The sequence below is a fragment of the Vulpes vulpes genome, chromosome 14, assembly GCF_048418805.1.
Source record: "Vulpes vulpes isolate BD-2025 chromosome 14, VulVul3, whole genome shotgun sequence".
Taxonomy (NCBI): domain Eukaryota; kingdom Metazoa; phylum Chordata; class Mammalia; order Carnivora; family Canidae; genus Vulpes; species Vulpes vulpes.
Genome location: NC_132793.1, coordinates 109,113,376 through 109,126,634, shown reverse-complemented (window position 1 = coordinate 109,126,634; position 13,259 = coordinate 109,113,376). Strand labels below are relative to the sequence as shown.

The 13,259-nt window shown below is 52.3% G+C and overlaps 1 protein-coding gene across 5 annotated transcripts in view; it reads left to right on the top strand.

The window, feature by feature from the left end:
* Positions 1-854: 854 nt before the first annotated feature.
* RGS12 (regulator of G protein signaling 12) overlaps positions 855-13,259 on the top strand; it is a 119,617-nt gene continuing 107,212 nt past the window's right edge. For 3 of the 5 annotated variants that reach the window (XM_072737632.1, XM_072737631.1, XM_072737633.1), the window contains exon 1: positions 869-955. The gene's annotated coding sequence lies outside the window, so the exon portion shown is untranslated. Of the gene's footprint in view, positions 956-13,259 lie in introns of all 5 variants that reach the window. The other 2 variants (XR_011997143.1, XR_011997142.1) reach the window with 1 other exon arrangement.

Below are 13,259 nucleotides of genomic sequence, written 5' to 3'. Positions count from 1 at the left end.
GAAATAGTGATTGCTGAGGAGGAAGACAATGGGAGGCAGGGAGAGAGCTAACCCTGGAGGGTTCTCTGTCCTGCCTGGGCAGGAGGGGAGGGGACCTACAGGGAGCAGGGTGATGCCTGCCTGGCTCTTGCACCTGTTGGGAGGACTAGGGGATGACGGTCCTCTGCGGGGGACAGCACACTTCTCATTGCTCTCCTCTCTTAAAAATAAAGTGATTTCCGGGTGGGAGGCGGTCTAGATGCACACCAGGGTCTTCAGAGGGTGTGGGATCCCTGATGCTAGGCGGCTTGCGCGGGGCGGAGGAAGTGTCAGCTCACTTTTCATGGGACCGGGGCTGGAGGGGAATCTGGGTCGGGGAGACCGGAGGGGACCCGAGGTGGGGGGACCCGGGACCGGGAGAAGCCCCAGGGGCGGGAGTGTCGGGAGGGACCGGGGCGGGGGCGCAGGAGGAGCCCCAGGACGGGAGAGCATCAGGGCTGGGAGAAAGGAGGGGACCGGAGGCGGCGATCTGCAAGGACTCCGCGGCTGCCGCGCACCACCTCCCCCGCTCGGGCAGCGGAAGTCCGGTCGCCGGTCGGGGAGGCCCCGCCCCTTCACGTCCGCCTCGCTGGCCCCGGGACAAGGGCCCGCCCTGCATCCCTTTCGGCCCTCTTCCCTGGCAGCCCCGGGCCTCGGCCTTGTAGGCCCCGCCCCCGGAGGCTCGGCCCCGCCCTGAGGCCCCGCCCACAGGCCGAGCACTTCGGCGGGATCCCGAGCCCCGCCCACGCCCAGAGGCCCCGCCCTCCCGAGGCCCCGCCCACGGAGGCCCCGCCCCTCCCGAGGCCCCGCCCACGGAGGCCCCCGCCCCTGGCCCCGCCCCCTCCCGGGCGGCGGCGGCGGCGGCGGCGGCGGCGGCGGCTGAGCGACCGTTGCGCGCGCGGGCTGAGCCGGGCGAGGCCGGCGGAGCGAGCGGCCGGTAGGTTGCGGGCCGGGCGCGGGGCCGCCCCGCCTCCGTTTCTTTCTTCTGTGGGCGCGCGCTCGCCCTCCGCGGCCCAGCCGCCGGCCCCGCCCAGCGCGGCGAGGGCCTGGGGGCGTCCTGCGGGCGCCGGGCCGGTGTGGGCCCCCGCGCCCCCGGGCCGCCCGCCCGGCCGCCGGCCGCTCTCCTTTTGTTCCCGGGCCCTCGGCGGGGCCGCGGCGTGGGAGCCTGGGCTGTGGGGTCGCCGCGGGGCCGGCCGCTCCTCGGCGGGACCCGAGGGCCCGGGTCGGGGTTGGGGGCGGAGGGGCCGGCAGCCGGGGCCTAGGTGCCCGCCGCGCCCCCGGGACCCGGGTTGGAGCCGGGGCGCCCGGGGCCCGAGTCGGCTCGGGGTCTTGAGTTTCCTGGCGGCCCCCGGCAGGCGGCCGCATTGTTTGCGCAGAGCTGTCTCCAGAGACCCCCAGCTCCCGCGATTAGCTGCGGCAACGTCGGCGCCGCGCGGTGCGGCTCCGGCCCAGCCTGTGCTGCCCCCCGGGGGGCCTGAGTTGTGGGGTGCGGACCGGGCGGCCCAGAGTTGTGGGGTGCGGACCGGGCGGCCCAGAGTTGTGGGGTGTAGACGGGGCGGCCCAGAGTTGTGGGGTGTAGACAGGGCGGCCCAGAGTTGTGGGGTGTAGACGGGGCGGCCCAGAGTTGTGGGGTGTAGACGCGGCCCAGAGTTGTGGGGTGTAGACAGGGCGGCCCAGAGTTGTGGGGTGCAGACAGCAGCCCAGAGTTGTGGGGTGTAGACAGGGCGGCCCAGAGTTGTGGGGTGTAGACGGGGCGGCCCAGAGTTGTGGGGTGTAGACGGGGCGGCCCAGAGTTGTGGGGTGTAGACGCGGCCCAGAGTTGTGGGGTGTAGACAGGGCGGCCCAGAGTTGTGGGGTGCAGACAGCAGCCCAGAGTTGGGAGGTGCAGATAGAGCCCCAGAGTCATGGGGTATAGACCGGGCAGCCCAGAGTTGTGGGGTGTAGACAGGGCGGCCCAGAACTGTGGGGTATAGACTGAGTCTCAGAGCTGTGGGGCGTAGACAGAGTAGCCCAGAGTCATCTTGTGTAGACAGTGGCTCAGAGTTGTGGGGTATAGACAGGGTGGCCCAGAGTTGTGAGGTTCAGACAGGGTCCCAGAGTTGTGGGGTGTAGATGAGCCCCAGAATTGTTGGGTGTGGGTGTAGCCAGCAGCAGCCCAGAGTTGTGGAGTGTGGACAGAGTGCTCCAGAATTGTGGGGGTGTAGGCGGAGAGCAGCCCCGGTGTTATGCGGTATAGACAGAGGTCCCTTGTGTGCCTCGCCTGCCTGGCACCTGCCCGGCCGCTCACCTGGCATGTGCCCTACCTGCTCCGTGCCTCGGTGGTTCGTTGTGGAGTGGCTTGGCAATGATGCCTGCCAGGGGGCCGCTGGGCGCTCTGAGGGATGTGTCCATGAGTCTGTGATTGAAGTGTGTGGTGGGAGGGGGTCCCCGCAGGAGGGCATGGTCCGGAGAGGAGGGGTGCAGCCAGACGAGGCATGGTGGGGAGGGGTCCTGGAGTCTAGAACATGCAGCCGGGGACAGCGAGGAGTAGGAGAATGTGGCCACGGTATTACTTTAGAGACATAATTGTCATCGTGAGCAATTTCATAAAAATGCCACCTCACCCAGTAGGTTTGAGGACCAGAGACCATGGCTCGAGGGCCTGCACAGGCCCTGGGCTGGAGGGACGCTCCTCAGGCGGGTGGCCCACTCTTTGGCTGACTGGCGACAAGGGACACCCTCCGGACCGCTGGGACGGGTGGAGCAGGGGAGGCCACGGTGGCTGGAGGGAAGGCCATGGACTGGGGCTGGATGTGTGGAGCGACTGCAGTGGCCCTGTCGTGGGGCGGGGTGGAGGCACTGACCAGGCCTGCGTGGCAGTGAGGAGGTGGCTGTGGGCTGGTGGCCCTGGGGTCAAGGACAGGCCTTGTCCCCTCTTTCCAGAATGGGGTCGGCTGAGGGGGATGTGGCCAGGCAGAGAGGGGCGGAGGGGGCACAGGGGGCTTGGGCTGGGCTCTGGGTTAGGGTGAGGCTGTGAGGGAGTGGGTTTCAAGGTTGGGGGGGGTCAAGGCTGTGGGAGGTCGCGGGGGATGGAAGTGCCGGCTGGCTTCCATGGGAGATCCCTCCAGGTGGCCGAGTTGGCTCTGCTGCTACTGTCTTCTGTCGCCCTCTGTGCCTGTGCCTAAAGCCAAGCAAAACAGGGTGCAGGGCAGGCAGTGTGTCAGGGCTTCACAGGCTGTGGGCAGGTGGGTGCAGCAAGGGCCTGCCTCATACCTTTTACACCTTGCACCTTCCTGGACTTGGGTGGAATTCCTGGAAACATTAGACTTCCTAATTAGCGCTTGAAAGACTTTCTTGTGGCTGCTGCAACAAGTGACTGCAAACTTAGTGGCTGAAGCCATGGAAATGAATTCCCTTGCTGTTCTGGAGGCCAGAAGGCAGTGGGGGTGTCCCTGGGCTGACACCCAGGTGGTACCTCAGCAGGAGGGAGCCCACCCCCAGCCCTTCCAGCTTCCCAGGGCTCCCACCCACCGTGGCCTAGCTCTCTTGCTCCCTCTGCCTCCTTCCTGCAAGGACACCTGGGATTGCACTCAGATGGGGGGGGAGGGGGCTTTCTCCCATCACGGGGTCCTGAACATAGTCACAACTCCCAAGTCCCTGTTACCTATCTCGAGTGACATCCATGGTCCAGGGAACTAGGACCTGAGCCTTAGGAGCCCACTCTCTAGCCCTCCACCATGCTCCTGACTCCATTTTTGGGAGGCCTGCTTCTTCCCTCCCTGTGTGGAGGAGCAGCCACATCCTTTCCCTTCCTCCATGGCCCGAGAGAGAAGATAAGCCTTGCTTGGGGTCCGAGGCTGGTAAATGACTTTTTACTTTTTGGGGGTTGGTGGTCCCCAGCTCCCTTGACCATCTGATAAAAATTGTAGTCTCTCTTTAGAAGTGTACTTTATACGCATACATGCACAGTTTTACTGTAGACGAACTTTACCCATGATTGTTGGTCCCCCCTTTCTGAGGTTCACCCGGTTCATGGGTACATGTGCTCCAGGCAGACAGCTGTTGCATTAGAGCATTCCCAGTGCAGTTTGTCCTTTCTGGTTGTCTTCCCTCTTCCATTCAGAGGCTTTGCTGTCCCCAACCTTGCAGTCATGGTGATCCCTGATGTTTGTCCTTCCCCATCTTTTCTCTTATTCGCACAGTCATTTATAGATGGACAAGCACACAGTCACCACCCCCCACAGACACACACACTCACAGGCACAGACACATACACAGCCTCCCCCAGACAAACAGACACACAGACATGCCACCTACACACAGACACCCACAGACACACACAACCATCGACAGACATGGACATACACATACACACACCATGCTACTTATTTTCTCCTACATCTTGTTGTCCCTTAACTGTGGCCATGGTCTGCCTTCTAGAACCCTGGGTGGAGAGCCAAGCCCACTGATGAAAAAATCAAGCAGCAGATCTTGTCCTGCCTGCTTCTTGGCATCCCCCAGAGGCACTCGTCCTGAGCTTTCTGTGCTCCCTGGTGCTCACTGCTGCTCAGGCTGCTGTTCTCATGTATATGTTGTAGACATTCTCTTTTGGTTTCTGTCAGAGGTACAGAAGCTGCCCTGCCCCTTTCCCCTCCACTTCCCACTGTAATCCTAGGTTTTGGTGGCACCTGTGGTCACTGCTTACCATTCTGACTCCAGGTTTGGTCTCTTACTCAGGACACTCATGCATAGTGCTTTCCCTCTCAGCCCTGTCACCCACCTATGAAAAGGCTCTCTGTCTTACACTCAGCATGCGTCCCACCACGTCCCTGTTTTGGCGGTGCTTGTCGTTGGGGGACTTTTCTCCTGGAGTCCTCCATCCTGCCCCAGACTCTGCTGATCTAGGGGAGCCCCACACCCAGCTGCTGCACAGCTTCCCTCTGCTGCTCTCCCTCTGTATTGGTCGCTGCACTCTGGACCCCCTCTCTCTACCTGGGTTCGCTCCTTGTTTTGTTGAAGGACGTACTCTGGATGATTAAGAAGCAGTACGTAGATGTTACTTATTTTTTTTAAAAAGATTTTATTTATTCATGAGAGACAGAGAGAGGGGTAGAGACACAGGTAGAGGGAGAAGCAGGCTCTATGCAGGGAGCCCAACGTGGGACTTGATCCTAGGGCTCCAGGATCAGGCCCTGGGCTGAAAACAGCACTAAACTGCTGAGCCACCCAGTGTGCCTTAGGTATTACTTTTCTAAAAAGATTTTATTTATTGAGGTGGGGAGGTAAGGATGGAGAGAGAATCTTAAGCAGACCCCCCACTGAGCATGGAGCCTGACATGGGGCTTGAACCCTTGACCCCTAGACCACGACCTGAGCCAAAACCAAGGGTTAGACGCTCAAGTCACAGCCTCCTGGGCGTCCCAATGTAGATATTACTTCTGTCTTTGATTTTGAAGCTATCTTTACTCCTTGGTAACTTTTAGTTTAGCTGGGTATAGAATACTGAAATACTGAAAAGTATTGTCTCAGAATTTTGAAGATGTTGCTTCACTGTCTTCGGTTTCCAGTATGGGTGCCATTGTGATTTCAGCTCTCTGTCAGTGATCTGGCCCCAGGAAGCTCATAGGAGCTTCCTTTGCTGCCCTATGCTCTCAAGTAGCCCGTGATGGTGCTTGCGCTCATCGTTGTGCTGGGCACATGCTGGGACCCTTCAGCCTGAGGACTGATGTTTTGTATTACTCCTGAGAGAATTTCTTGCCTTAAGTCTTGTAGTTTCTTTCTGGAACTCCTGTTATTTGGAGTTTGGGCCTCCTGGCTGACCTGCTAATCCCCTGATCTCTTGTTGATCTCAGAGATGTTTGCTCAGCTCTTGGGAGATTGCTTTGCATTGTCTTCCAGCTCTTCCTTTAATTGTTTCATTTCCGTTATCCTTTTCATTTCTCAAGAGTTCTTTTTTTATTTTCCTTTTTTAAAAAAAAGATTTATTTGAGAGAGAGAAAGAGAGTGTGTGTGTGTGGGAAGGAGGGGCAGAGGGAGAGGGAGAGAGAGTCTTAAGCAGACTCTGTGCTGAGCAGGAAGCCCGATGTGGGGCTCAATCTCATGGCTCTGAGGTCTCAACCTGAGCTGGATGCTTAGCTGACTGTACCACCTAGGTATCAATTTCCCTTTTATTTTTATTTTATTTATTTTATTTTTTAAAGATTTATTTATTCATGGGAGACACACAGAGAGAGAGGCAGAGACACAGACAGAGGGAGAAGCAAGCTCCATGCAGGGAGCCCGACATGGGACTTGATCCTGGGTCTACCAGGATCAGGCCCTGGGCTGAAGGTGGCGCTAAACCGCTGAGCCACCCGGGCTGCCCTCCCTTTTCTTTTTAAAAAATATCTCATTCTTCATTTAGAGATGCAAGATCTTATTTTTTTTAGAAGGTAATAACATACTTTGTGTTGTTACTCTGTTCCCTTATTTTCCACCCCCATGTATTTTTCATGAGATTATATCCTCCAGGAGACCAGGATTTTTTTTCCCTAGTATTATTCATGGCTGCTTTCAAACACCTAAAATTATGCCTGTCATGTAGAAGAAACACTTGGTAGTATTCATATCACTTGTATTATTTCTCATGTTTGGGTGGTAGAGATTTGGGTTGTTCTAACAGTTGCTGAGAGGAGTTTTTAAAATCTCCAACAGTGACTGGATTTGTCGATCTCTACCTTTAGTTCTTTCAGGTTTGGTTCATGTGTTCGAATCTGTTATTAAGTTTGTGCATATTTGTGATGGTGATTCTACTGATGAATGGGGCTTTGGTCTTGAAGTCTTATATATTTTTTTAGAGAAGGGGGAGGGGCAGAGTGAGAGAGAATCTCAAGCAGTTCCCAGGACCCTGAGATCATGACCTGAGCTGAAATCAAGCCTGAGTGGCTTAACCGACTGAGCCACCCAGGTGCCTTTGAAGTCTGATATTCAGATAGCCCTTCCAGCTTTCTCACATTTATTGTTTCCATGGCATAGCTCTTCTGTTCTTTTATACTGAATCTGTTTGTGTTCTTATATTCAAAATCAGCTTCTTACAAAGCATATAGTTGGGTCCTGCTCATTTATCCAGTCTGATAGTTTCTGCTTGTGAATGTGAACATTTTGTCCATTTACATTTTTTATTTTTTTAAAGGTTTTATTTATTTAGGAGAGACACAGAGAGAGGCAGAGACATAGGCAGAGGGAGAAGCAGTCTCCCTGTGGGTAGCCTGATACGGGACTCAATCACAGGACCCTGGGATCAGCCCTGAGCCAAAAGCAGGTGCTCAACCACTGAGCCACCTAGGTGTCGCTACAGTTTTTAGTTTTTAAGTATCCCCCAAATTGAAGACTTTTTAAAATTAACTAATAAATAATAAACACAAATTTTTCCAAAGTAGCTTGGGGGGGCATAAATAATATTTGGAATACTGTTCTTTAAGATTTTAAAATTTATTTTGAGAGAGAGAGAGAGAGAGAGAGGGAACATGAACAGGGTTTGGTGGGGGACAGAGGGAGAGGGAGACTCCTCCCCCCTGAGTGAGGAGTCTGATGCAAGACTCGATCCCAAGACCTGGAGATCATGATCTGAGCCGAAGGCAGACACATCACCGACTGAGCCCCCAAGTGCCTCTATTTGGAATACTCTAAAATAGTGTTCCTTACGGAACAGACTTGAATAGACACAGAGCAAACAGGACACAGTGAGCCCCTAGTGCCTATGGTTGGGCTTAGCAGCTGTCCACAACCTGTCCCATCGGCCAGGGGGCCCTGCCTCGGCCACACTCACTCCTGTTTTCTAGCTCTTCCTTTCTATTTTGCTGGAGTACCAACATAGCAGATTGATGTCTACCACTGGGTTTTCTCTTCTACCTTTTTTTAAAAAGATATTTATTTGAGAGAGAGTGTGTGCAGAGGGGGAGGGGCAGCGGGAAAGGAAGAGGGAGACTCTCAGACAGACTCTGTGCTGAGTGTGGAGCCCAGTGCAGGGCTCTATCCCACGACCTGAGGTCACGACCTGAACTGAAATTAAGAGTCGGATGCTTAACTGACTGAGCCACCCAGGCACCCCTCTATTCTACTTTTGTTTTTTGCTGTTCTTGAGTTTTCCCTTTTCTGTCTTGTTTTGGATTAATTGAATATATGTATATGTGTACGCACATACATGTATGTGTGTACAGTTATGTATGTGATATATACATGTATGTACTATACATACACATGTATTTTTTAGTTTTCCTTCTTAATTCCTCTATTGGTTTTTTTAGCTGTATCTCTTTGCCTTATCTTTAGTGGTCCAAAATATGTACAGTAGTCCCCCTTATCTGGAGGGGATATGGATATGTTCCAAGACTCCCAGTGGATGCCTTAAACCACAGATAGTACTGCATCCCATCTAGACTGTGGCTTTTCATATACTTACATACCTGAGATAAAGTTTAATTTACAAATTAGAGAGTAACAAGAATAACTAATAATAAGCTAGAATGCGTGTAAGGACGCAGTAATAAAAGTTGTGTGAATGTGGTCTCTCTCTCAAAATGTACTGCCCTCACCCTTCCTCTTGTGATGATGTGAGATGATAAAAGAGCCTTAAAGTAGTGCTGGGTGAAAGGGTGCTTCTAGAGCTGGGCTGGCTGTGAAGAGATGCAAGTGGGACCCCTGTATCTTAACCAACTGCATTCTGTTTAAGTTAGTTTGGTAACACTTGACATAAAATGTAATGATTTTGTAATAGTAAGTCCATTGACTCCCCCTTTGAGCTCTTGTTGTCATTGGCATTACATTTATATATATTATAAACCACACAACCCAGGGTTGTTTTTGTGTTTAAAAGTTATGTATTTTGGGATCCCTGGGTGGTGCAGTGGTTTCGCGCCTGCCTTTGGCCCAGGGCACGATCCTGGCGACTCGGGATCGAATCCCACATCGGGCTCCCGGTGCATGGAGCCTGCTTCTCCCTCTGCCTGTGTCTCTGCCTCTCTCTCTCTGTGACTATCATAAATAAATAAAAATTAAAAAAAAAAATAAAAGTTATGTATTTTAAAGAAATTAAGAGTGAAAAACCAATATTTTGAAATATTTACCTATATACTCACCATTTCTGATGTGCTTCATTCCTTCTTGCAGATTTGAGTTTCCATCTGGTATCATTCCTCTTCAGCCAGAAACACTTCCTTTAGCATTTCTTGCTAAATTCTCCCAGTTCTCATTGATCTGTAATGTCTTCATTTTACTTCAGTTTTAAAGGATCTTTTTGCTGATGTAGAATTCCAGGTTGCCAGTGTCTTTCCAGCACTCTGACTACGTTATCCCAGTGTCTTCTGGCTGCTGTTGTTTGTATGAGACTCTGTCCTAGCTGCGGTGTCCCTGTGTGTCAGGTGGTGATGCTGCTTTACAGCTCTTGTGTTTGTCTCTGAGCATTTCTGACTGTGATATGTGTAGGAGGGCTTTGTTGAATTCTTGGATTATATAAATTTGTAATTTTTCACCAGGTTTGGGGAAAATTTGCTATATCCTCAGATATTTTTCTCCTTCGTTTGTTCTCTCCTTCCGGTATTCCTATTACATTCATGGTTGACATTTGATACTGTCCCACAGGGCATTTAGGCTCTGTCCATTTTAAAAACCATTTTTGTCTATTTTCATATTGGATAATTTCTATTCGTCTGTCTTCAAGTTAGTACACCCTTTCTTCTGCTTCCAGTTGTCTGGTGAGTTTTCGAATTTCAGTTACTGTAGTTTTTATTTCTAGAATTTCCTCTTGCTTCTTTAAAAAAAAATTTTTTTTTAATGTTTTCAAGTAAGCTTGACACCCAGTGTGGGGCCTGAACTCACAACCCTGAGATCAAGTCATGTGCTGTACTGCCTGAGCCAGCCAGGGGCCTTGCTTCTTTCTTATAGTTTCTGTTTCTTTCCTGAGATGTGCCATCTGTTTATTATGATCATATTTTCCATAAAATTCTGAATACATCATATTAGCTGCCTTAAGTTCTTATCTGCTAATTTCATGCCCTGGGCTATCTCAGGATCAATTTCTGTTGATCCCTTTTTCTCTTGACTGTGGGGCACATCTTCCTGTTTCTTTGAACATTTAGTAATAATCATGTGCTGGACATTGTGGACGGTCCACTGTGGTGATTCTCTTTTCTGGAGAATTATGATTTTTTTTCTGGAAGTTAATTTGTCTGGACTTAAACTGAGATCTCTGCTGTAATCTCCGCTTGGAGCACCTGGGCTGCTCCTTCTGTTGCTTGGAGGCACTTAGGGGATGTCTAGCTCAGGGGCTGGCTGAGGGCCTGGGCAGTTTACAAACACATCTCAGGGCTTTCTCTCTTCCAAGCTACCTCCTTTCTGAGATACTGAGATGTCTCCCTCACTTTCCAGCTGTACCCAACCTCCATTCTCTGACTCAAAGGTAGGAGGCTTGTGGCTTTCTGCCGGAGTTCCAAGCCATTTGTACGAACCCATGTCTTACCCAGGGCGACTCTGTTCTTCTAGGGGATATTCTCCTCTAGTTTCTGCCTGCTTTTTTTTTTTTTTTCTTTTTTTAAGATTTTATTTATTCACGGAGACACAGAGAGAGGCAGAGACATAGGCAGAGGGAGAAACAGGCTCCATACAGGGAGCCCAATGTGGGACTTGATTCTGGGACTCCAGGATCATGCCCTGGGCCGAAGGCAGGCACTAAACCGCTGAGCCACCCAGGCGTCCTTCTGCCTGCGTTTCATAGTTCTCCAAAACCTTCACATAGTTGGTTTTTGTGTCTTGTACCCGGTTGGAACTGGATTTAGCAGCATAGGATAACACGTGAGTATTTTTACTTCACTGATAGACCTCTTCACACTTTGATTAATAGCCAGGCCTTGATCTTTGGGGCTTACTTGTTTCTCATCTGGAGAATCAAGGTAATCAGGAGGGAACCCCTCTAGTCTAAAAAAAAAGTTTTCTTTAGCATAAACACTGGATATTATAAAGCCCTTCTAGGTGTTTACCTGATAGTTTTTTTAGATCAGTAAAGGAGTTTGATGAATACGGTGGCAGTAGAGCCTGTCTATTGTTCATTGTGTTCCTGTGATGTGAGCCACTTAGGGATAAGCATCAGGGGTGGTTCTTCTCTGACCTCTCAGAGGCTGACAACCCCTGAGGCTGGCATGAATTTGCTAGGCTTGGGGCTCCATCTGAGAGCCAGGAGGAGAGATACAGACCATGTTCTTCACTCCAGCCCCACTGTCTGGTTAGACTTTGGGCTTTTTTGGGTACAGTGTGTGTCAGGTAAGGTTAAGAATAAGGCTGCTGTGAGCATTAATTAGGGTGGTGTGTGTGACATGGTGGAACTGTGTCTTACACATAGGACTTTGTGACCAGTAGCGATGTTGCTAGTGATGTCACATCTAGGTTTGTAGTGTCATTTATATGAGTATATGTGCCCTGGGAGGTATCCAGGTAGGTAGCTCAGATCTTTGCAGAGCACATCATTTTTTTTTTTTTTATTCATGAGAGACACACACAGAGAGAGAGGGGGGCAGAGACATAGGCAGAGGAAGAGGCAGGCTCCCAGCAGGGAGTCCAATGTGGGACCCAATCCCGGGACTCCAGGATCATGCCCTGAGCCGAAGGCAGATGCTCAACCACTGAGCCACTCAGGTGTCCCTTTTTCTTTTTTCTTTTTTAAAAAAGACTTTATCTATTAGAGAGAGAAAGTACACAAGAGAGAAAGGGCAGAGGGAGAGGGAGAAGCTGCTTCTCCTTGCTCGCAGGGAGCCTGATGCAGGCCTGGACCCCAGGACCATGAGATCATAACCTGAGCCGAAGGCAGGCATTTAACCTACTGAGCCCCCCAGGCTCCCCTGCAGAGCATATCTCTATCAAGCAGCTAGCTTGTGGCAGGCTGTGAGCTCTGTGGCTCCTCCTACATGTAGTCCAGAGGAGCCAAGCCTAGGACACATTTTCCCCAGGTGGTACTTGGGCAGAGTGACATGCCCAGACCATCCCGCTCACCAGAGCCCCGTATCCCTAGTTGCCTGGAGTCCAGCCAGAAGGATGGTTCTGTGGAGTTGAGAATTTAACGGCCAGTTGGCTTCCTCACTATGAAGTTGGGGTGGTTGGGCCCCAGGAAGAGGAGGGCCCTGGGCCCAGCCCTGTGTTCATTTCCTGTGGCCCTTGTCACAAAGCACCATAGATGGGGGGACTTAAAATAGCAGAAATTTATTCTCTTACAGTTCTGAAGGCCAGAAGTCCAAATTAAAGTGTGGGCAGGGCTGCACTCCCTCCTAGGCTCTAGGGAAGGATCCTTCCTCCCTCTTCCAGCTGCTGGGACTACTGGCAGTTATGGGCCATGGCTACACCGCCCTGTCTCTGCCTCCATCTTCACGTGACCTGTCCCCTGCCTCCATTGGATTTGCCCTCTACCTCCCTCTCATAAGGACACTTGGGATGGCATCTGGGGCCCATTCAGACCATCCAGGACCATCCAGGACCATCTTCTGTCCCAGAATCCTTCACTTAAGCCCATCTGCAAAGACCCTGTTTCCAAAGGAGGCCACATTTCCAGGGCCTGCAGATTAGGGCCTGATGTCTTTGGGGGCACCATTCAGCTCATGACATCCTGCCTGGACCCGGGAGATGAGGAGCCATGTGGGGCTACCAGGGGTTGGGGCCTCTTGCTCATATGACCTCTGGCCACCCCTCCTCTGTTGCTTCCAAATGGTGTCTGCCCTCAGTTTCCCCGTGGGCAGGGTTGAGGCTTGTAGCTTCTCCTTCATACTGTCTGCACTGAAGTGGGCACAGGGACTTGGTGTGTTTGCACACTCTCTTATCTTCCTGGGAGTAACTGAGAAAGACATGCAGAGCAGAAAGATTCCTTTCAGCCTTAATGAGAGAGCCAGACAAAGGGCAGTGTAACACTCCTCTGCCTGTCCCTCTTGAATCCTGTAGGCAATGACCAAATTTGTACGTGGGTAGGAGAATGTCGCGTGGGAGGCCTGACATAAGGCCATTTGTTGCCAAGGAAAATTGTGTCTTTCTAGGCATTTGGGGGTGAGGCAGGAGGCAGGCTGGGGCTGGGGATTGAGTGAGGTGTGGGGAGTCAGGCAGGGGGATAGACACAGGGCTCAGCCTGTCCCCTGTCTGTGGGCAGCCACTGCCCACTTGGCCCAGGGGAGCTGCTGTGTGGGGCTGGGGGACCTGGGAGGGAGGTGGAGGTGACATTCCGGGGGGGGGGGGAGGTAATGGGAGCCAGCCAG